The 23,716-nt window shown below is 36.9% G+C and overlaps 1 protein-coding gene and 1 long non-coding RNA gene across 4 annotated transcripts in view; one reads left to right on the top strand and one right to left on the bottom strand.

Annotated features, from left to right (window-relative positions):
• The window catches only part of nlgn3a (neuroligin 3a), a 175,446-nt gene that overhangs the window by 71,974 nt on the left and 79,756 nt on the right, over positions 1 to 23,716 (top strand). The gene's annotated exons all lie outside the window — the stretch shown is intronic.
• On the bottom strand, positions 1,400 to 4,002 carry LOC129362579 (uncharacterized). Its single transcript, XR_008606250.1, has 4 exons — positions 3,828 to 4,002; positions 2,806 to 2,889; positions 2,138 to 2,230; positions 1,400 to 1,976 (listed from the first exon to the last, which is right to left on the bottom strand). It is a non-coding gene; the product is annotated as an uncharacterized LOC129362579 (long non-coding RNA).

Genomic DNA, 23,716 nt, shown 5'->3' on the forward strand with positions numbered 1-23,716 from the left:
TGTCTCACTACAAAAGAACAGTCCATCTGACCACCCCATTCCAGGCAAGGCTTAACCAACTTAAAACAAACTCTTTCCATAAATGATGCATCCTTCTGTACATGCTCCAGGTTGAGGTCATTTTGTTTATTGACTGATATATGAGTCCAGTGCAATATAAATTCTTAAAAGTAGGCAAAAGGGAATGGGGAAGCTAAAGTTGAGTGAGTTTTCTTGGTCTTTTTTTAAATTATTTTTTTTATCAGTAGCAAAGCTGGAGTGGATATTTACTTGTTTTCATTGGCATTTGGATAAATTCATCCAAATTAAGAAGAGAACAAAACATTTATTCATCCTATTAATGTCAGGGAGTGAGGGATTGAAGTAATGGTTTTTCATGCTCTAGTCTGCGGCAGCTTCTTGATGTCTCTCTCCCACAAATCACAGCCAGGAAATTAACTCTTAGGCTGTTCTTGCAAGACACACTGTTACAAACGTCTGGCTCTTCAAGACAGGGCCAAGAAGGGGCCAATTGTTTCTCACTGCTTGGCTTTTTACTGTCCCCAAGAAGATGTTTCTTGTCTGTAGCATAAAACCCAAGCACGGTATTGATTATGCATGAAAGAGAAAAGTGCTAAGTGGCACAGAGCTTTGGAAAATGAGGGAACGTCTGCAAAGGATTTCCACCTGATTACTTTGCTTTATTTCAGCACCATGTACTTGTGTTACTCCTATTTAAAGCAAATGTGTTAGGTCAACCTAATTTATTAAGATTATTCCAATGTAAAGCAAATGTGTTGGCTCAACTTGTTACAATGGTGATTCAATGGGTGATTCTAAATCAAACATGTTGGCTCAACGTAATATATTGTGGTTATTCTTATATAAATAAAATGAGTTGGCAAAACATAATTCATTAAGATTGTTCTAATTTAAACCAAATCTGTTGGCTTAACCAGAATTATGGTAATGCAATGGATGATTGTAAATCAAATGAGTTGGCTCAACTCCATTCATTAAGGTTATTCAAATTCAAATGAAATGTGTTGGCTCAACATATGTTTTAAAGGTTCCTTTAACTCAGTTACTATAGTGTGACCCAGTGTAATGCAATACAGCCCGCCCAACTAATCTGCAATGTTTAGGACCAAATCATTGATGTAACTTCATTAAGATGAATGTAAATCTAGTTGAAACCACCTTATTTTACAGTGGTACCTTCACACTACCTGATTCAGTAGGTCCAACTCACTAAAAGTAAGTTAGCTCAACAAATATGCTTCATTCTAAAAGACAGCTAGTTAATTGTGTGGAAATCCTTTCCATTATTTCATGACGTTAATTCAAAGACATATTTTCAAGCGTTAATCAAGCATTTTAAGATAGCACTAGGTGAAAGTGTAGGAAGAACACTCAACAATTAGAAAAGGTACAACACAATTGTATTTTCAGAATTGTTATACATCGTTTTTTTACACAGCACAAAACACAGCTGAGTTGGACATTGAAATAAAAAAACAACTACAAAAAGGTTAGTTTCATTTCCCAGCCAATTCTTTACAACATAAAACATGTCAGTATAGTTGCTCAACTTAGAGAACTGTAACAATATAAATCTTTTCTACTGCAGACTTTAAACACTCATTTTCCATATGAAACTTTACTCAACTTAGCAGCGAGTTTCATATTGAGAACTTGTGCTTTCTTTGATAAGTTCTTTCCATCCAATTTCATTATTATTTTCTGTATTACTTCAAAGGTATGCTTGAGTTACTGAGCAAGTTGAGTGCTGAACGCACTAAACTTGAGGGTAGCTCAAGTTTAGTGCGTAGATTAGTCCCAGCAGCATCACTATTGCAGAAGATACACTGTCCAAGCTGTTCATAACTTCCACCTCCTCCAGGACAATCCCAACATCCAGATGTGCATCGGCAGCCTCTGCTCAAATGACGATTCCGAGGACAGTCTCGGCTTTGGCCATTTCATTCATCAACGTCCTAAGGGAGTTAGGGAAGGGTATTGGGGGGGAGACAATTCACATGTAATTAAATAAATAAATTAAGACTGACATTGATTGAGTCACTCATGGACCTTAGTTGGTGAAAGTATTTTAACAACTCTTAGGAGTTCTATTGTAAACAAAGAGAATTTAACATACCATGTACTCCCTCACCAGCTTCTCTGGATCTTCATTTAGGTACACACACAGACCTTTGAGGATGCACTCTCGTCTGACCTCAGCAGTGTCTTCCTAAATATGCAGATCAAAAAACAATGAGAACAATCTCAAAACTCCAGCAGTATAGGTTCACACACTTAAAAACATAGCTACATTCAAAGGAAGTCACAACAAAAGTGATCAGTGGCTTGCAGTCTATTTGAAAGATATTTAAAATTGTTAGTATCCCTTCATTATGCCATGACTAAAATGGAGTTTAACATCTCATTTAAACATCCAACTGAAGCTGTTAGATGTTTAAATAAAGACATGAATATATCACCAAAGAAATATGTGAAAAGTACAGAATGGTCAACACAGTCTATATCCTTCTACTTAAATGAATATGCAAAGCATTCCATGTCTTACAAGTACATGGACAGTCTATGTGTGGGCATGGATAACGTCGCATATGCCGGTGTTTAAGTGTAAAATGTTTTAACAGGTCATATCTACGAGACAGAGAGAGACTACACTCCTTACATTTCCACATCCCCACGCAAATAAAGACAAATAAAACAGACTGGCCAAATAAATGTTTAGCTGAACCCTAGCTTTATAAGCTCTCTAACACTACATTCAGTCACTTTAGATCTGGCAAAACTTACTATTAGCCACTGAAATCTATAACTTGATAGCCGATGAGCCCCTTGACCAGTACTTACGCAGGTGGATTAAAGACAGGTGATGTTCTGAAAGAGATCAGATATATTTTCAGGCATTAAAATATGCAATTCATACTGAACTGAGTTGTATCTTTTAGTACAAGTCCCTTGAATGCCTCATGAATATAACCACAGGACACATGCAGGCACATATGTGCAGAACAATGGTGAATTGAACATGGTAGAAAGCAATAGTAACATAGGTCAAAATGAGCACAAACAATCAACACAAAAAACATCAACATTTCAAAATTAAACCAATGAACTTCAATATTGTTTCTGAGCTACAATTATTTGGGGACAACAAAGAAGAGTCCAAAAAACCCCAACATCTTTACAGCAGAGGAATATGTATTTTAAAGAAAAAAAAAGAAAGCTCAAGTCTGTAATAATGGATAATCCATTGAGAGTTTTAGCCTGACAAAATATACTAGAAATCCATAACTAACAGGTATTTAAGGAACATTTAACAAAGCTCAGAAAGCAATGCTTTCTGCAGGTTTCACCGACTGAAATGTAGGACTTTTATTACCATAATTAATTAAGAATCTCGATGATGATAGAAAGGTACCAAAGTGTGTGTGTGTGTGTATCTACATTTACCTCCATAGTAACATTACTGAAATAGAATTAAAATAGTTAGAAATAGACTGATGTTAGATCAGTGTGTTAAAAATCCACTAAACCTCCAGGGAGCTCAGGAGGAGCAAAACCATTTGTGTCTCTGGCAGCAGCTTTGTACACTACATATGGCTCTGCAGACTTTTTTCGCACAGAATGTACCTAACATGGTGCGGCGATAAATGTAAACAAAAAGCTATCTGCCTTAACCTAACCGACTTAATCTACAGAACATGAAATAATGTGACACAAGTATGGAACAAGTAGAAAATGGTGCAAATGGTAGAGAAATTTTAAGTTACATATTTTTATGTGGATTTAGATGAAAATAGTTTGACTCTTACCTTCTTCAAATTAAGTAGATGCACGCCAGGAATCTCCCCTCTGCCCTTGAAAAAACCCAACAAGGTGCAAGCCAGTTATCTCGCGTGATTTTCCGTAATCTCTTGATGTCGCTGGATCCTCTTCAGCGGGAGATGAGTCTGACACAATAGCGCTTTGGAACTGACGTCACTGTGTTTTTTTTTTATTAGATTAACTTTGACAAATATTGATATTGAATAAAATAAAAAAAACATATATATATATATATATATATATATATATATATATATATATATATATATATATATATATATATATATATATATATATATATATATATATATATATATATATATATATATATATATATATTGGCACAGCCAAGATACTGCGCAGGACCCTCAAGCTCCCAGGCCTCTGGTAGAGGCCTGGGAGCTTGAGGAATTAGATGTATTCAAGTTGAGATAACGTCATTCAATCACGTTAGTTCAGTTGAGAGAAAAAACCGATTGTCTCGCGTGTTCTCGCGTGATATCCCGTGATCTCACTCGTTGTCGTCAGCACAATATCAGTCTAACTATAATGAATCATGTTAGCTCAACATGATTCAATTTTATAAATGTGAAGTCGTGGAATATCTTGTTTATCCAACATGATTTTATCACGTTTTCGCTTCAAACCCAACATTATTGTGTGAAAGGTACATGATATTTTTTTGTTAATGTAATACGCCCCGACGTTCTTTTTTTTTGGCGGAAGATCTAGCTGACGTAATTGAATCACGTTATCTCACCTTGAATACATTTTATTCCATTTGCGAGAAAAAACCGATTGTCTCGCATATTCTCGCGTGATTTCCCGTAATCTTGCGTGAACTTGCGTGATATCGCGTGATCTCCCTTGTGGTCTTCAGCATAGGATCGGTCTGACTATAATGAATCATGTTCGCTCAACATTATTCAATTTTATAAACGTTGAAGTTGTGGAATATCTTGTTTATGCAACATGATTGTATCATGTTTTTGGCTCAAACATGCAATTATTTAGTTAACAGTACATGATATTCTTTTGTTAATGTGATAACCCCTGAGGTTCCTTTTTTACAGTGTGGCACAGAGCTTTGGAAAATGAGGGAACGTCTGCAACCAGACAGGTTTTTCACAGCAGGATGCACAGTTTTCTTTTTGTCTCGCAATTTTGTTAGAATGTCCCACAAAACATTGACAGTTATAATATCATAAGCTTTAGATGAATTCTGTGTTATTTGTGCTTTGTTGAAATATAAGTTTAAGCACAGCAGGTGGTGACTGGCAAAACCTTTGTGATATTTCAGATGTTTCAGTTTGGTGAGTCACTTAAGCTGCTTCTCTGTGTGAACATCTCTCTGTATTGTGGCACTTTATGTTTTTAATGTGCAACCTTTTAGTCTTAGATGATGCAGTGAAAAATGTACACCAATATCCACTAAATGGACTTTATTGAAGAGGAGAAAAAAAATGAAACAAGGAATAAAATGCACGTCATGCTAAACTAAAATTATGTAATTCAAGTGTTTCACACTGGCTGGCACAAAACGCTAACTCCAACAGAACTTCAGAAAGATGTGTTGCTTGCAGGGCTGCGAAATCACACTCATTCTGCACCGAAGGTTGACGCATGTGGTCCTGTTGCTGCTGACAATTACACCCCCCACACTCAACAACTCTGTGATTTTAAACGGCATGTCCACTGGTCCATTGTTGAAATCTTGTTCTTTGGAGTCCACAGTGACGTACGTCACAGGCCAATAGACGAATGCATTCTGCTGCTAGTCAAATTGCTAGCATACAATACACGGTTTACCAGATCTTGTACAACCCCTTAAGTGTTTGTGAAAAACAGGCAAGAGCTGCGCAGGATCTGCTAATGGAGATGAATGTGGCCAGGGCGACATAGGACAGAACCGTCTAAACCCGCACCCATGGAGAAGTGAACTTATACTGTAGCTTTCTTGCAATAATTAGACCCTAAAATCAAACAGAGGAATATAAAACAGAGTTTTATACTTGTTGTAGATGTGCAGTGTATGTGGTCTAAAATCTATCCTTCAGATTATAACACTTTATTTGCATTAAATCTATCAACAGTTACCATTGATGGTTATTTCCAGTTTGTTTCTAGTTTGTTTTATAGGAAGTAATCAAAGTGTAGTAGGCTTTGTCGCCATTTAAAACAATCAGATTTTAATTAGTGTGTAGTTTAGTAATTGTCTTGTAAGAAAAATCCAAGCAGATATTCCAATGGAAAATTGATTTTCTTTTTAATTGTGCTTTTGATTCAGAATAATGCTGAAAGGACTTTTTTTTTTTTTTTCACGGGGCCAAAAAAGGTTTAAATAAAAGGATTTTATTAAAAAAAAAACTAATAGACTGGAGCACTTGTCTCCAGTCGCATGGGTTGTTCACATTCAGCCGAATTGTCATTTAAATCTTGGCTGGAGGCTTTCTTTGCACAACAGGAGGCAGCATTAGTTTCAATGCTCCTCTATTCTGGAGCTTCCTGTAAATGTGATGTATACTAAGGTTGTTGGTGCTAATAAAACTGGGACTGAAACAATTTTGATTCTCTAAATAGTGATGGCAGAAAGTTTCCTTCATCAGTTTATCTGTGAACCTATTGGCTTCAAAATGACATTTTGAATCTTTTTTTACGTCTTTCCTAATTTCAAAGCAATAATGTTTATGATGTTCTCTGTATTTGTTTTTATGTAGTTGTTTTTTGTATAGTGGATAAATTAGGATTATAAAAATTCATCCAACTTACAATATGAGACCGCTTCACAGGCAGGAGGTGAGATCTTAACATTTTTGGATTACATAAAAAAAATCTCTTTTTTTTCCACAATAGATTAGAGGCTTTATAAATTGCAAGCTCTGTTATAAGAAATCTAATCAGTGTAAAACATTGAGGCCAATATTTGCACTTTGTGGTATGTAATTAGGCCACTTAAAATGGTCATAATGCCCAGAAACCATCAAACTTTTCACAAATAGAACAAAGATTTGAGAAAATGTAAAAAAAAAAAAAAAAAAACATTTAGCCAGCAAGTCTTTTGTACCTTGTCTCTCATTGTGTGTTTTTTTTTTTTTTCAACAGAGTAGCTTTTTCTCACCAATGGCAGGGCAACAGCACAAACATTTCCTCTTCGATTTCAAAATCAGTCTCAAACATATGTAAATGCATCAAGCTTAAAGAACTAAAATTCAGGGCTCCTTTTAATATCTTACACTTATTTCACCAATCAAAGTTTCGTGTTGACAGCAGCTGAATGGAGCTTTCCAAGGCAGATTTTCCTTTAATGAAAATTACTGTGGCATTGTTATATCATATCTAATGACACCCCTAGTTCTGTTACTGAATCTTAAATGATTTTCACTCACAGTATGACATTTCACAGTTCATAACATTGTGCTTCAATTTGACTGTTCAAGATTACATTTGTTTCTTCTTATCACTGAAAAGATAAAAAAAAATCAACAACAAACAAACAAGGAACCTGCAGCAACTTCTGACCTGCGTTGATTAAACTGACCCCTTTATTCACCGTCCACACTTCAGCTTCTCACGTTCTTATATACAGATTCCCATGTGTGTCACTTAAGACACATCATAAAGACATACGGTATCTTCTCTAAATGCTAATTTATTTGTATATATTTTAGAAAGTCACATAATCATAGGTTTTGTATCTGACAATGATTAGATGATTATACAATTTATATTAAGTCTGGAAAACCAAATCAATTACCAGCACTGTTTTTTGTTTTTAACGTGTCTTTCACTTTTTCAGCACAATTTGTATTACCCTAATTATTTTGGTGATGGAGAATGAATAGTTATTTGGTCGGCTCTTATTTAAATAAATAAGGTTTGGAGGAAAATGCATGCACAATGACTCATTTAAATACGGGTAAACTGTTTTAGCGCAGAGATTCTGTTTGCTATATAAGCCACTTTATAAACACAAATCTACCCTTGTGCCTGTCTTCTGAATTGGAAGCATATGCAAACTCAGGTTTGCAACATGCTATCATGGGTTTACTGTTCTCATGTTCTTATCATAATGAAATATTCCTTGAGCCCAGGAGACAGAAGCCATGAATATGAAAACATTAGTCTTCATAGCAAGTTAATGCTTCAGTAATTTTTGGGGATGGAGACACTTGTGGTTGCACATTCATTAAAAATCATTGATATCTCAAACTTTTTCTTTTTTTTTTACAATTTTAGTTAGATCGCATTCCAGCTGTTTCATTGCATGAACTTCAATAACCTTTGGTGCTGCCAATTCAAATCCAATCATTCTGTTGCTTCTATTCCACTAAAAGACAACACAGTGGCATAAAAACAGGATGGCTTTTATGTAAACCTGTCACTGGTGATACAGTATATTTGTCAGAGAGTTTAAAACTGACAGGGGTCGTTTATCACGCCTGCTCCTGCAAAACAAGACGAGGCGATCGATTTAAAATATGGCCAGGTAATAGTCATTTACATATTGGATGTCATAAGTCAATTTTTTTTGCTTTCAGCTTGTTTTCCGTTTGTGTCATTGGGTACCTCTACACTCAGCAAGACAGGAAAAACTCAAACAGTAGGAACCTTATTGAACTTTATTTATTTGAAAAATTATCTAACCAATACACTTCCTAATACAGTGGTATGTGCTATACCTGCAGTATGTAAAGTTATCTCTCCTTTTTTAACTGCCAGCTGAGTGTCAGTCAGCATTTCACAATTGTACAACTTGTGTGTACCAAACGAATACGCTTCAAATAAAGCTAATGAATTAAAACATTAGCTTTATTTGAATTGAAATTGGTGGTGCATTGTTAATAAGAGTTTGTCCTTCTCCTTCATCCTGGAACAAATGGAAACAAGAACAGAGCTCATTATATTTTATAAGCATGACATTTTTGGAAAACTGTGACATTAAGAAATTAATGTCTATGGTACAGAAGGGCCTTTCACTATGCAAAGCAAGCTCTGCTGTAGCACTGTCCAGAGATGAAAACACGTTTAGATGATTGTAGTACTTTCACCAAAGCCGCAAATATGCATTACAAAGACATCAGAGAGCCAACCGACAATTGCTTTCATCTGGTCAAGGGGTCCTTCAGAGCATCTCCTGTAAAAATGGAGCACTTCAGTTAAAGATGGCAATATGAAATGCAAAGATGGAGCGGCAGTTCACTGAAGGAAAATGTCAGGCTTGTGTCAGTGTTTGTGAATGAGAAGGTTTATTGCTGGAAGTTTGACCTTTACTGTTTAGTGATTGAGGATGTGCTTTGTGGAGGCCGTTTGCGGTCGAAACAAGACCTTATTTTGTTACAGTGCAAAAACGCACCTCAATCTGGGTTAGATGTCTTGATAATTTTACACTGCCTTGCAAATGCATTCACATCAACAAAGCTTTGATTGTACAAAGAAAAATTTTGCATGCATTCATATTCTGGCCTCTGACACCTCTGAGCAGAGAGAGGCTAATATTTCTGACCATTCCTTTTTGCAAAACAGATCAAGCTTTGTTACACTGGAAGCATGTGAACATCCAGCAGATTCCCAACTGGATTCAACTGTGGACTTTGACACACTTACTATATTTTATTTAAATACTTCCATTGTACCATTAGCTGTAAATTTAAGGTTGATTTCCTTTGGCAGGGAACAGTTCCCACAAATGCAAGACAATTCGATCTCTGTTATTGTTGTAGAATATCTTGTATGAAGCTCCATCCTTAATTTTTTTATAAATGTCTAGAGAGACAGCTTCTAGCAACTTCTCTTACTCTGCTGAAGAAAGGCATCACCAAATCATGCCACCACCATGTTTCATTGTAGTGATGGTGTTTTTCAGGGTAGCACAGTTTTCACACATATTTCACATGTTGGCCAAAAAATTTAATTTACGTCTCCATAGGCCCGACCATTGTCATTTCTCACGTATGTCCACCTGATGGCTTGTTGCCAATCGTTATTTGAAGGTTATGGTTAATAGGGGTTAATACTTATGCAATTCAACATAAATGGCACCTCTGCTTTCTTGGTCACACTTACAATATGATGATGCTGCAAGAGAATTTCTTTTTTATCATCTCTTACTGGCCAAAAAAAGAAATCCTGTTACTGATGTATTGTCTTGTTAGCTGAAAATGCCAAATTACCAATAGGTGTCTAGGTGTGTAGTAGTAGTGTTGCCTACAGCAATTACAATATTCTTCCAGCTCTGACTTTTTTAGGTCAAAGCTATAAAACCTTCACAAATAGAGTTTTTGTGTGAATACTTGGCCTTTCTTATTGCTTTCAGAGCCAGATGCCCTTTTAAAAGTTGTATTAATACATCAGAGGATTTATTCACACCAACTGCTCCTTTTCTGTGACCTCCAATATTTCGGATTGTTTGGGTTGGTTTTATATAGCTCATAAAAAATAACCTTAGTTACCTGTGGATATGAATTGAAGGTCCCTTCATCTTTAAATGTACAGCAGCAAAATATGTGAAATACATGAACTGTTTTGGAATATGTTGCAATACAGTCAAGCACAGAATTGGTTTTCAAAGATCCAGGACAAATCACTAAGACAGTCATATGAACGTTGCAATAGACTTGGTGTTGGGGGAGAGGGTCACTAGTTGACAGTCAGAGATAGTTTCAATCAAAACACATTCAAGTTGCAATCAAAGTCCAGATCCAAGTTAATATTTTCTGTCTGATACATATTTCTTTTATAAATTTAACCGGAGATCGTGATTTAATGTCAAACAGTTACTAAGTACTTGAGTATTTTTTTATTTATATATATATATATATATATATATTTTTTTTTTTACCAAATACTTGTTTTATTTACTAAAATAAAAACAAGCAATGTTGATTAAAAAATGATTCAATCTATTCAATCTATTGTTTGGAAAATATTAAATTTTTCTTAATGTCTTTGAAAGGCCTTTCATCATTAAAATTTAGACATTTTTTGCATCAACAGCTTGTACTGGGTGAATGTTTGCTTTAAATGTTGTTTTATTCATGAATTGACTATTTATGAGGACTGCAAATGGCTGGTGCATGCTACGAACATGCTTAGTCTGCCATATCAAAATCCAATAAAATAAGTTGAAGTTTGTGACTTTAATGCGACACAATATCATTCTAGGGGTATGAATACTTTTTTATATATATATAAATGAAAACTTCTGAGCATTTATGCAATAACACCATGAATGAACTAAATATTTAAAGGCATTTATATTACCAAACTCAAGTGAATTTAAGGACACAAACAACTACAGAAAGGAGAAAGAAAACAATGCATTGTGGGTAATGGGCACAGCAAATTACTGTTCTGTTTCTCCGCTAGAGATATTGACACAGGGACAAAAAAATCAATTAAATGAAAATAGTACATATCGCTGTATGAAGTCTTTGAACAAATATAATTCTGTCAGGAGAAGACACCAGCAAGATATATTGTACACCCGAAGGTGAATATTTGTATTTCTGAGACTATTATAACTTTAGTCTATTCCCAGCTTGTATTAGGAATCTTGTTTATGGTGCCTGAAAGATCTATCTGAGGTGATTCATTGCTTGAATGCTTTGTTTTGCTTTATGCTCCGTGCCAGGAGGGAGCATGGGACTTCTAATGGCAGCACAGCTTTTCTTCTTAGCGCATTTGTCCTTGAGGGATTTTTAACTTCACAACCACAAAACACACAAGCGCTTCTTCTTCCTGAGGGTAAAACGCAAACAGGTAAACTGCCTTATCGAACAACAGCCAGCATGTACCCCTTCCAGATGAGCCCAGCAGAATGTGCTTCATCATTCTGGAAGGGGGAGAGAACCAAAAGGAAAAAGTGTTTGTGAAGCTAAAACTCCCCTGTTTGCAGTTGTTTACTCCCTCTTCAGCAGCAGTTTTGAAGAGAAGATTGGTGTATCATGAGGACAAATCTTTTACACGCATCATCCCTAGGATAGGAATGATTAGTGTTAAAAGATATAGACTGGTCGAGGCAGGCGGAGGTAGTGGCTTCTTGTCTTGTAGAGGCATTAATCAAAGCAGTGACCAAGCCTTGGCACCAAGGTCAACAATTCTTGCTTGTGTGGAAAAAGCTCTCCACAGCTGCTGCCACACAAGCGCTTCTGCTGAGGTGCTAACAGAGGGAGGCGTCTGGAGACAGCGAGGACAAAAATGACAAACTGACAAGGTGAAAAAGTAGGTGGAAGAGAGCAGGGAGAGGAATGTGATTCAATTAGGAACATTCTGAAGAGAAGCGTAGGTGAAAGTGCCAGCATTTTCGGTGTTGGTGAACGCAACTACAAAGCAACGATAGGTGTCGATTTTAGAATGATGGATCAAAGTGGGAAGCGAAGTTGTTTGCGAAAGAGTGGAAAATTAACAGCTTGTGTTGCATTGTCACAGTGGATGCAACCAACAATCAGGGGGGAGGAAGGATGGGAGACAGAGTACGAACAAGGTCTGGTCACAGTTCTCTTAATTACACCCATCGAATGGGAGTTTTCTATTATTAAAATAGGACAGACGTGAGAATTGTTTCTGTTCAGAGTCGTGACTGCGTAGAGTTAAGGGGAAGATTCTACATCGATGTGACTTTGCGTTTATTCCCCGATGCATTAAACATTCAAATGTTTAAGATCAAGAATATTTAAATATGAAACAAAGAAAAACAGAGTCACAATTATCTCACTTATTAGAGAAAATATACTAACTCTGATGGTCCTGTCAAAAGTTGCTTGTAACTATTACAATAACAACTACCATCAAATGTTTGCAATTCCTAGGAATGAGTCTTCTACATCACTGTGGGGTGATGTAGAAGTGGTGTAATCTTGACTAGCACTGCATCGCAAATATTTTTAAATCCAAACTTTGATTAGACCTATTCAAACATTTTGCTTTGTTTTTCTTACTTTGGGTCATTCAGGTGGGTCACTCTGGTGTCTTAAGGATTTTTATCCTGTTGCATAACTCAAGAACACATAAGTGAAGGTCCTCTCTAATGGCCACACACACTCCTCTTCAGGATTTCATTGTGAGAGCAGAATTCATGGTTCCATCACTTAAAACAAGCAGTTCAGGTGCTGAAGCAGAAAAGCATCCATCACACTGACCCCATAATGTATATCAGATATGTTTTTTTGCTAAAACGGTGTGTTAGTTTTCAACCATATGTAATGAGATGCACACATTCCAAAACATCCCACTTTTCTCTCTTCAGTCCACAGAATATTTTCCCAAAAGGTCTCTGTGAATATCAAGATGTTTTATTTTGTTTGTTTGTTTGTTTTTTTTTTGGCAAATTTAAAATGACTTATTTTGGGTCTCTTTCGATCAGCAGTTGTTTACACCAAGGAACTTTGCCACTGTTGCCACTACGTTTGTCATTGTGATGTCATAAAAATTGCCCTTGCTGTTTTCACTTTATAAATGAAATCATCATTTCAAAACTGTAGGGTTTTTTTCTAAATTACTCAGGTATCTTTGATATTAAAATTTGATTGATGATATGAGACAACTAAGGAAAGGACAAAAATGCTAATGTGACCAGTGGACTTCTGAGTTATGTGTGATTTTCTGATCAGACAAACCACAAGACACCATATCCCAGTTAGACATAGTCACAATAAACTTGTTAGGGGAAAGATATCTTTGCAGAGCTTTGGATAAGAAAGAGATGCTTTTAACTTAAAGTATTCACACATCTATCATAGGCAGCGTTTAATCACAGATTATGTAAAATTTCTTTTGTACTATGTTTCTCCACTCAGAATTGATTTTAAAGAGGGTCATTTGAGGATTTGTATAACCTTAAGGAAGCTTACCGATGTGTGGGAGGGCACAATCACTCAAGCAGCAAAAAGAAAACGCTATTGTCTTTTCAGCTGCAGTGTGAGATTCAATGCAGCCTCTTTTTCTCTAGTCAGACGCCATGGCCACAGTCCAACTCGGTCTAACTTTATTTTCCTCCCTGAAAAGTCTTGATTGGTATAAAATACATCTACGTTGGATTTTTCACCACATTCGTTGCCCACTCTTTCTTGTCAAGTCAGAAAAGAAGTAGATTTCTGGTGGGGAATGTGGAGAATTAGACGATACCGGGATGGCTTTAATATTGTATTTTAATATTGTATTTTGTTGCTTGTTGTATGGTTGTCAAGCTTGGCTAAGTTATCTCTAGTGCTATTCTAAAACAATCAACTGAGAATAATTTATAGCAAGTTTGATATATCGCTGTTGTAATAAAGCCTGCAACTGCAACAAAAGAATATCTACACAGTAAAAAATGCTGGGTTATTTTCATAACCCAACTTCTGGGTAAGAGATGCTGGGTCATATGTTGGGTTACTTTGACCCAATATTGGTTCAAAAGTAGTGACCCAGCGGTTGGGTTGACTTTTTTTTTTGTTTTAATGAACTCCACTTAACTGATTCTGTTAGGTTTCAGGTTCGGTTGACTCAACACTTTACCCAATTGGTTGGGTCAAATACAGTTCATATAAAAATCCATTGCCCTCTTCACAAACCTCCATTTTCAACTGGACTGTGACCTGATCAGACAACACTGGACTTCTCAATTCAAATAAAACATGGTAAGTTACAATATCATGGTATAATATTTTTAAAGTTAATAGGGTTATTGTATTCTTTATATACTACAGATCTTTTAAATTAAATTTATGTAACTTTAATTGAATTATTTGATTTAACCTATCATCTTCGTTGATAGGGTAATGTTTTTGAAATAATTAATTTAATTCAAAGATAATTTATCCAATTTGTTTTAAAAAACAGGGTGAGGGTGTGGGAGGGAGAGATGGCGCTTTGCCCCCTGGTTTTCGCTGGCCTCGTTCACTAGCGCGCGCAAAAGGTGGTAGCAGCTAGAATGCTAATAACGGATCTATAGCGACAAGGAGGGACTGGAGGCTTGCAGTAGCGGTGTCCGAAGCGATCAGTACAGAGTATACAGGTATTCATAGTAATATATCAGTAATATAACTGTTAAATCCCATTTTCATTAAGCCTTTTATTTCTTACTGAACAGACTATGCTATGCTATTATACGGTTAACCTGGGTGAAACCGATTGAGGCAGTGGAGAAGAAAAAACAGTATGCACCAGCAATGGCAGAGGAGGGGAAGCTAAAGTTGGATATTATGCTTTCTGTCAAATAAAAGTAACTTTTACAGATTTCTAGTGAAGATTTAACTATGTAACAATAAAATCTGCTCGATTTATTGAAATATCTCTTAATTTAAAAGTGCTCCAACATGTTTGGAGTCGTCCCCACCGGTGTTCTGTCAGATCAGCACACTCTGCGATGGCATATGCTTAACACAAACTATTTATCTGTAGAACATCCGTGAGATCCTCAGTGCCTCCTCTGAAGGTAGACCTGTGGTTATCAGTCTAGATGGAAATCAGCATATGTCCATTCGTGAAAGACGGTGCATGGTCAGAACACTTGTGTCACACCTGATGGATCAATATGGAGAAAAGTGAGTATTTCTTCTAAAACTAGATCAATTAGGTTGTTTTTGTGACATTTTGCTCTTGGTGAGAACATTAACGGCATTGTGCAGTGCTCACCTAAGTAAAATTTCTCCAGTAAGAAGTCTTAAAGTATGTGTTGGGCTAATAAAAACGGGATTTTTTGGAAATTGTTTGTGTTTTAAGGTTTCTGCTCTATGTTTTCATCTTACAATAACTAATTAAAATAAAATATTTTACTTGCCTGTCTTACTGAATGTAATTTTTTTTGTTTCCAGCCCATCTTCAGACACTAAAGCAATTCTGGCATCTTCGATTGTGGACCAGTTTCCATGTTTAAGAGACAGCCATGGCACAGGATATGTAAGTTTTCACACTTCAGAGCACTAGCACACAAGTACTTCAACAACTTGCACAATGGTTAGCATTAAATATCATTGTAACTATGGTGTTTGATCTTTGAGTTGTAGGTTTAATAAAAATTTGGACATTAAAACAGAAAGGCTAACATTTGACTTTTATATTTCTTTTGTTAAAAATGTGCAGGACGCCTGGTTTACCCCCGGAAGACAACACAGGCCAGCAACTGGCTTTCTGGAGGAGCGTCTCCGTAATGTAAGGAAAAGGCATCAACCAAGGAAGAAGATGCTTTCAGCCCCAGAAGCTCCACCAAAAAGATTAAGTTTGCCTGGTACTAGCACATGGACTTTTTCCAAGCCCCTATTGTTTTGAGCAGCAATCTTATCTTATCATTGCTGTGAATTACCTCACATTTTTTTTCTTTTAATTTCTGTAATACTTTTTTCCCCACAGAACCAACCATCAGTGCTGAGCGTGCCATCCAGATGACAGAATGGCTGAAAAATAACTTTTGGCCCACAGACCAGGTTGTCCAATACATGCGGGAAACTGCAGTATATCGCGCAGGATGGATCCGCTCAAGTGGGACAATCCCAATGCAGCAGATTTTTGCAGAGTTCCCACGTTTGTTGGACACACCAGGAATGGTGAGGTTATACCTCATATTGAGATCAGTTAAATGTTAAACAATAAACTGCAATATCATGTGTAAATGTACAATTACAATCAAACTCAAAATGTCAAACTACCCAGAACATAAATTTGTAGCACCCATGAAAGGTTGAATGTAATAGTTCATTTCACTTTTACATTTGATTTGTATTTTTGTCTTTTCTGATTGTTAGATTTTGCAGGACTTTGCCGTTTTATATCCACAGTCTTGTGGAAAACTGACAGAGAACTGGAACACCTTGTTCTCATCAAAGGTCATTCGCATGGGGAAGAAGGAGGAGAGCGGTCTTCTGCCTGAGATTGAGTTGCTTCCACAAGGTATTGAAGCTCAAAAGGAACATTTTCTGAACTAATTTTTTCTCCTGTGGCTCTTTTTTGATTGTGTAGCATTTTAATCTGAGTTTTTCGTTGACAGACAAACAAGGTGACGTGGCACTCCAGCTGCTGCCAAAACTCCTCCCTGCTGTTCCCTACAGAGTTGGGCGAAAGGTGGTCAGACCCAGCAACCTTGAAGTCCAGCAAGCCTTCATTGATGTCCAGCCAGTAAGTCTATCTTCATGTCAGAACGAGTTCTTTGCTGTTTAAATGTAGTTGAAACCAGAAGTTTAAAACAAATATGCTTTTTTTTCCCTCACTGTTCTCCCTGTCATTAATCTTGAATTTACCATGTCCTAATTGACGTGAAATGAGAATTTTAATGTCATATAACACAAGACAGCGTTGACCAAAAATATGTCTTTTTATATAGTATATATAAACTTCAAACGCAAGGGTCTTTTGATAATGTATCAAACAAAAATCATATAAGAATTAGTCAAAAATTATTAGTTCCTCCTTACCTTTTAAATGACTAATGGCTTCCTTTCTGCTTTTTCCACACACCAGATTGGGACAAATATGGTGGAATATCTTGGAAGTACGGCAACAGAGCATCCACGTGTTCTCATGCTTGGGGACAGGTATTGTTGTTCCCAAGCATTTGTCGTCATAAATGGAACTGCTTTGGAATATCCATCTCTTTTGGGGGCTGTTGACGGCTGTTTCAAATCGTTCTTCGTTTTTGATCTGAGTTATCCGAAGTCGTGTGTCCAAATTTGGGATTTTCTCCAAACTGTGATATATGAAATCCCAGGAAACGAGTCACCCCCGATAAAATTAATGAGGGCCCAGTTGGAGGCCATGGAAGAATAAAAGCAATTCTTCAATAACCCTTAAATAAGTTTTAAATGTTCTGATTGAAAACCTGCTGGATGTTTTGTTACTTTGTTGCTATTTTTTTTCACATTTCCTTCAAACTCTTTTGATGAAAATATTTATTTGTGTACACCAACAAAGTTAAAAAAGGTTGCAGATTTAATCAATTGTTTATATGTAACTTTTACATGTCTGTATTAAAAATTTCATGTATGTTGGAATGTATAACATTTGCAAATAAAAGTTCTTTTGAGCTAATCTGAATGTTTTTAGTTAAATTTTTATAGTGAATTTTAAAATAGAAAAGGAAAAAAAAATGTAAAATAAAAATATGGTGGTAAAATGACCCTTTTAATGGGTAATAAATTTCAACCCAATATTGAGTCATTTTAACTTTGAGCAGTGGTCAATTTAACCCAAGCTTTAGGTTGCAGCTATGACCCAATGTGCTGGGTCAAACCCTCAACCCAACCCAGTTGAGTTAAAACAACCCAGCGTTGGGTCGGTCCATATATGACCCAGCGCTGGGTTACGTATTGGGTTATTTTTAACCCAGCAGTTTTTACTGTGTATGTACCAACAGAGTTTAAAAGATTCATACATTACATTGCATCACAGCATGACAGAGCTGCTTACTAAGAAGAGGAAGCAGCACAGATGTTCATAAATTTATTTCAGTATCAGTCATTAACTGAGCTATGCAGACATGATTTCCTTAAAAATAACAAAGAAAGAAATGGAATAAATCAAGGAAACTTTTTACCCTGCAGCATTTGTGTATGTGCTTCTGGGTAGGGAGAAATGAATTTCTAACACAGGCTATGCAGTTCTACTTTTGCGGTTTTTATCATTTAATTTGATTTGTTATGTTCATCAGAGGATTAAATATGTTTTTCAAGGGTTGAGGTTTTTAGCAAAAGGGCTTCATGGGTAATGATTCAGCAAATACAAATGGATGATGTAATGATAAATCCTGAACCAATAAAGTTATTGAAATTAGTGAGTGCCAGAAGTTTTATTTTATTTAATCATATTTTGTCGGTTTATTTTCTAAGAGTTCAATTAATTCACATTACACATCAGAGCACACTTTTGTGCAAAGTTTTCAATTTATGGATACACAGAGAGCAAGGGAGAGTAAAAATAAAAAAAAATAATAATGTTAATTCAGCCAACTGTGAGTTGAGTCTACGTTACTATTAGAAATGCTGAATCAGTGGCTGGTAATAAATGAAAATTAAAAGGTACTCATGAAGAATAAACAAGGCTTGATGTGAAGTTCGACTTTGACCCATACGGGTCACACTGTTTCTTGTATAGGGGATAGGAAGAAATGAAGATAAATAGAGAGCCAACTTCTGACTTTAATTTGGGGGAGGGATTTTTTTTCCTTTAAATTGTGCACTACTTTGTGTCAGTCTATCACATAAAAAATTTCCCAAAGCACAATATAGCTTGTGGTCGTAGCCTGACAAAATAGAAAAAAGACTTCAAAAGGAATGAATGGTCTTGCAAGTGACTAAATACTGAGTGGCTTAATGGGGTTGGTGCCAGTCAAGACTTTATTGGTTTATTGGAACAGCACTTCTGAGTTTCTGATTCCCGGCATCATATATTTCAATAGCACCTTTTTTGCACCTAAATATCCTGCTTCTCCTCTGCTGTGCTGTGAATTTTATTGAAAATCTGTAACCTCAATAGCTTTCTCTGTCCTAAGAATTCTCCCTCATAATCCAGGGTTTCATTCGTTCCTGTTTTGTTTACATACTTACGAGCCTCGCTGCTCCCCCCCATATCAAACTCTATTAGTTTCTGTCATCACATAACTTGACGTAGCAGGCTAATAAAAGCATCAGTGAGGAGTGCAGCACCTGGCAGCCGCCCTGGAAATGGGTTTGCTGCATAGAAACAGCTCTCATCTGGTTTGGAAAACCCTGGGTTCTGCTGCCATATATTGGCCAGGAGCCCCGTGTGAATTGTGAACCCTGCACCACTTGGCCTTTACACTAGCAGGCTACATACTGGCAAGTTGACCTTTATCATTAACCCCGCTGCGTGCTTGTCATTTGAAGTCTTTATTATTCACAATTCCTTTTGGGTGTATTGTATACCGGGGAGCATTGAGAAGGGATGCTGTGCTACTTAGCACATTCCCACTCTGCATTCATCGCATTTAGTTTCTGCTGAGAGAGGCAAATATATAAAAAAAAAAATATATATATATATATATATATATATATATATATATATATTATATATATATATATATATTATATATATATATATATATATATATATATATATATATATATATATTTATATAATGTGTTCACACAAGACGGTGTCATATTTTTATCATAGCCACGGTTCAGTTTAATAGATCTTTACCCCTACAGAGTTACAGAAGGGATCATGGGAGTGTGGATGTCCAATCCCCATGTTTTTTGTGGAAAAAGCTCATAGCTATCTATCAGTATGGTTGTTAAAACTGAAGGAGAAGTTATGAGATAGTCTGGTTCAGGAGTCTCGGTCTCATCTTTGCCTTTTGCAGATGATTTGGTTGTGTTGGCATCTTTGAGCCATGAACTTTGGGGAACAGTGCTGAGGCGAGTTTGAAGTGAAAGAGATCAGGGTCGACTCCTCTTGGCCCGTCCCTCCAGGACCTGTTACCGCCACGAATGGGTGAATCACACATCCATTCACAGAGGCAACAAAAAATCAAGCAAAAGTGAAATGCTACTTCAGTCTTTCAGTAAAATAAACTGTGCTCTTTCAAGCACATTCATAGAACTACACCATTTATGCCAATGTCCAAACAAACTTCCACCATTTTTCCTGATTCCTCTATTTTTTCAATACTCCCTTATTTTATTAAAGATTCAGACTATGAACTTTAGAGTCCGAGCCAGACCAGAGACGCACAGCAAGGGCTGAGGCACCGTTGATATGTTCTGGAGTCGTCTTTGGCTGCAGCTACTGCTAACCAGCAGCCATTCTAATTAAACTCAGTTTGCTCTTGAAATGCTTTAAAACATGTTCAAACACTTCTGAATGACAACTGTTTGATTGGACACATTGCCGCCTCCATCCTGTTCGCAGGTGATAAGAGCGTCGTCTGCAAAGGGAGTCAGCAGGGATGTATTTTTTTTAAGAGCAGTTCCAGTGTGTGCAATGAGACCAACCCAATCCATGTCACACGCACACTCTCTTTGATAATATTCATGACTGTTTCCCTTTTTCTTTTTTTTTTCTTTTTTGCCCAGATTCCACATCCATTACATCTTTATCACAACTATGGTTTATTATCATCCAGCTCTGTGACTTGCCTTCACTCAACCTCATTCTGCTGTGTGCAGAAGTCAGCAGTCTGCACAAAAAAAAGTAATCCACTGCTTCTACTGATGGGATGCGATATAGCTCTCATCACTTTCAGTGCTGCTGCAGCAGCTGCAGAATGTGGAAAACAGGCTGTTGACACCCCACTTGTGCTCTGTCAAACACTCCATTTGAACAGTGTGCTGTCAAAATAAAGCCAAAATAAATTACTGGATTACATTAATCAATCGCGGTGTTTTGCTGCGTCCCCCATCATGGTAGCTATCTTATTTGGAAAAGAGCTCTGTGTTCACTTGTCTGAGTTTAATGATACCGCTGAGCTCGGCATCATATTTGCATGTACACTTGCTTGTACGCCGCTAGCCAGAGGACAGATTACAAAAACACTGTTTTAGCCTTGCACAGTTTCCCATTATTAAAAACAGAGTCCATGAGTGCCATCTAGATTACAAATGTGTAAATTGGAAATGCATGTTCATCCTCCTCTCCTATATGCTGTCTGAATCAATTGAACAAACCGCCATGATATTTGATGACTTGTGAGCTCCAATTATTAGAGCAACATTATGGCCGGGGTAAGTCCAGGATACTCCGGTGGAATTCCAATAGTGTTGGGGAGCTGTTTGTGTTAGTGCTAGTCCTTCAGGGGCCGCAGAAGGGCATACAGCTCAATAACTCAATTCTTAACAATTAGCCCCTGACATGTCCCACGGAAATCAGATAGAGAGAGCCCCAGTGAATTATATTTCGGAAAGTACGGACATCAGTGTTTCAGAGGCCTAAACTGCTGTCCAAAAAAAGTTGCGACTTTCTTTTCTAAACATATTGCTGATGAAATCAAAGAGTTGATAAGAATTTAAGTCGTAACCCCTAAACTGTATAGAGTGGCTTTTTTATTTTGTCTGCATCAGCATAGAGCTCATCACCGCCAATACTGTTTTCTCTCTCGCTCTCTTTTTTTTCGCTGTACACAGGGAAAAAAAGGTCACTTATTTTCAACAGCACAGTTGCAACACTTTCGGTGGCACAGTCCTTATCGCTCACAATTCCAACTGTATTATAGTGAAATCAAAGGTGCTTCAGGATATGTGATCAGATCTCATCTAACTGGCCACGAGACACACCCCCACCCCCCTCCTTCCCGCCAGAGTCACCTTGGGCTGAGCCCGACTTTGCTGCATCGCCGCAGCCTGATGTTATTAGATTGTCCAGGAAGGAGAAAGGTTAAAATAGCATACGCAGTCCATCTTGCCGTGGATTGGTCCCCACTGCACTTCCAAAGGAATATAGAGAACAAATAGAGCTGTTGGTGGACGTTTGACTTTTGTGTCCCACACGCGTCCGATCAGCACCAAGCCTGGATGCCATCAAGAGGGTGAGGTGGTATTTGAAGCAGCCTGTTCAGGGAGGAATGCTTGAGGGAATCGGGCAGGCTCTCCTTTGGGTTCTGATGAGCTCTGTGCTGTGGCCTGATTGCAAAGAGGTCAAACCTCTGTGAAGGAAGCCCAAGAGGCCTGATAGAGCAATTAGAAATATGTGTTTCTGGGTCACTGGAGCAAAGTTACAAGTCTAATATTTTTTTCAATTTCCTGACAACTTAGCAAGTGGAAGTGTCTATATTTGGCTTTTATCTGGTTTGTTATAGGAGCATGTGTCTTGAAGTTGTCTGGTTGCAGTTTGCTACTCATGATCTTCCATAGGTATTAAGTAAATTTTGTTTCTAGGTATTCCTGCCTTTATATGACTTTGTAAAATAGTGGTACAACATGGCTTTTTTGTGTTTATTACAGATTAAACTTTAGCTCTAATAACATCAAGCTACATAATTCGTAAAGTTTGATCAGTAATACTTTTAATGACAAATTTATGCCATATCATAATTTCTTGGTTAATGACAAGTTGTCATAAAGAAGACATTTTGAATAATGTCAACTTTGTATTAAAAGTGTCATGATTTACCGAATTACACTTTATTACAACAGTCATAAATATTCATAAAGACCGACTCGTGTTCATAACAGGTGTTATGTCATGTTTATGACGATGTCATGACAGTCTTATTCACAACCTGTCAAATAAAGTGTTACCACAACGACAAACAAATTATTTGCACTTTTGTACAGACACACATAGACACAACTGTGTGCATTGTGCTGTTTGCACAGGTTGAAGACTAACCTGTCTTCAAACTGTTATTAAATAACAGGTTGAAATACAATAAATATGAAATACTCTCAAATGCAATTGCTCTAAATTGTCAATGTTATCATTAAATCTATTTTCACCAGAGATTTTTAAATGCCCCTGGTATTGGCCAATCATCAATATTTTGAATTCCAAAAACATTCCAATAAATGCCTTTTTCCCCATTGGTTGTTGTTTATTACTACGGTAAGTTCCTACAACAATCCAGAATTTTGCTACCCTATTTAGATCATAGTAGCAACCAATACCACTTGTTCCTGGTGCACAGTTTTTGTTTATTTTGTCAATAGTTAATACCACGTTTTATCCATAGTACCTCATTGTGTGCCTCTGCAGTGACACCACAGTTTGAGAACCATGGTCTTTGATTTCTGTCCTTGTGCTGCATATCAAATCTTTCTTCTCCAAATGTGCTAGTTGTTGCGTCAACAGCAAGCTGTGCCGCAAACACTGTAGAGGCAATATAAATGATTGAGCTGTGGGCTTGCTACCTGTAAGCTTACCCAAAAATAAACAAAGCCATAATTTCACATATGCTTAGAGCAGCATGTACCAAGAAAATGTGAGTAATAAATCCTGGAAAATTGGTCTTTGT

The sequence above is a fragment of the Poeciliopsis prolifica genome, unplaced genomic scaffold (assembly GCF_027474105.1).
Source record: "Poeciliopsis prolifica strain line A6 unplaced genomic scaffold, Auburn_PproV2 SCAFFOLD009, whole genome shotgun sequence".
Lineage (NCBI taxonomy): Eukaryota > Metazoa > Chordata > Actinopteri > Cyprinodontiformes > Poeciliidae > Poeciliopsis > Poeciliopsis prolifica.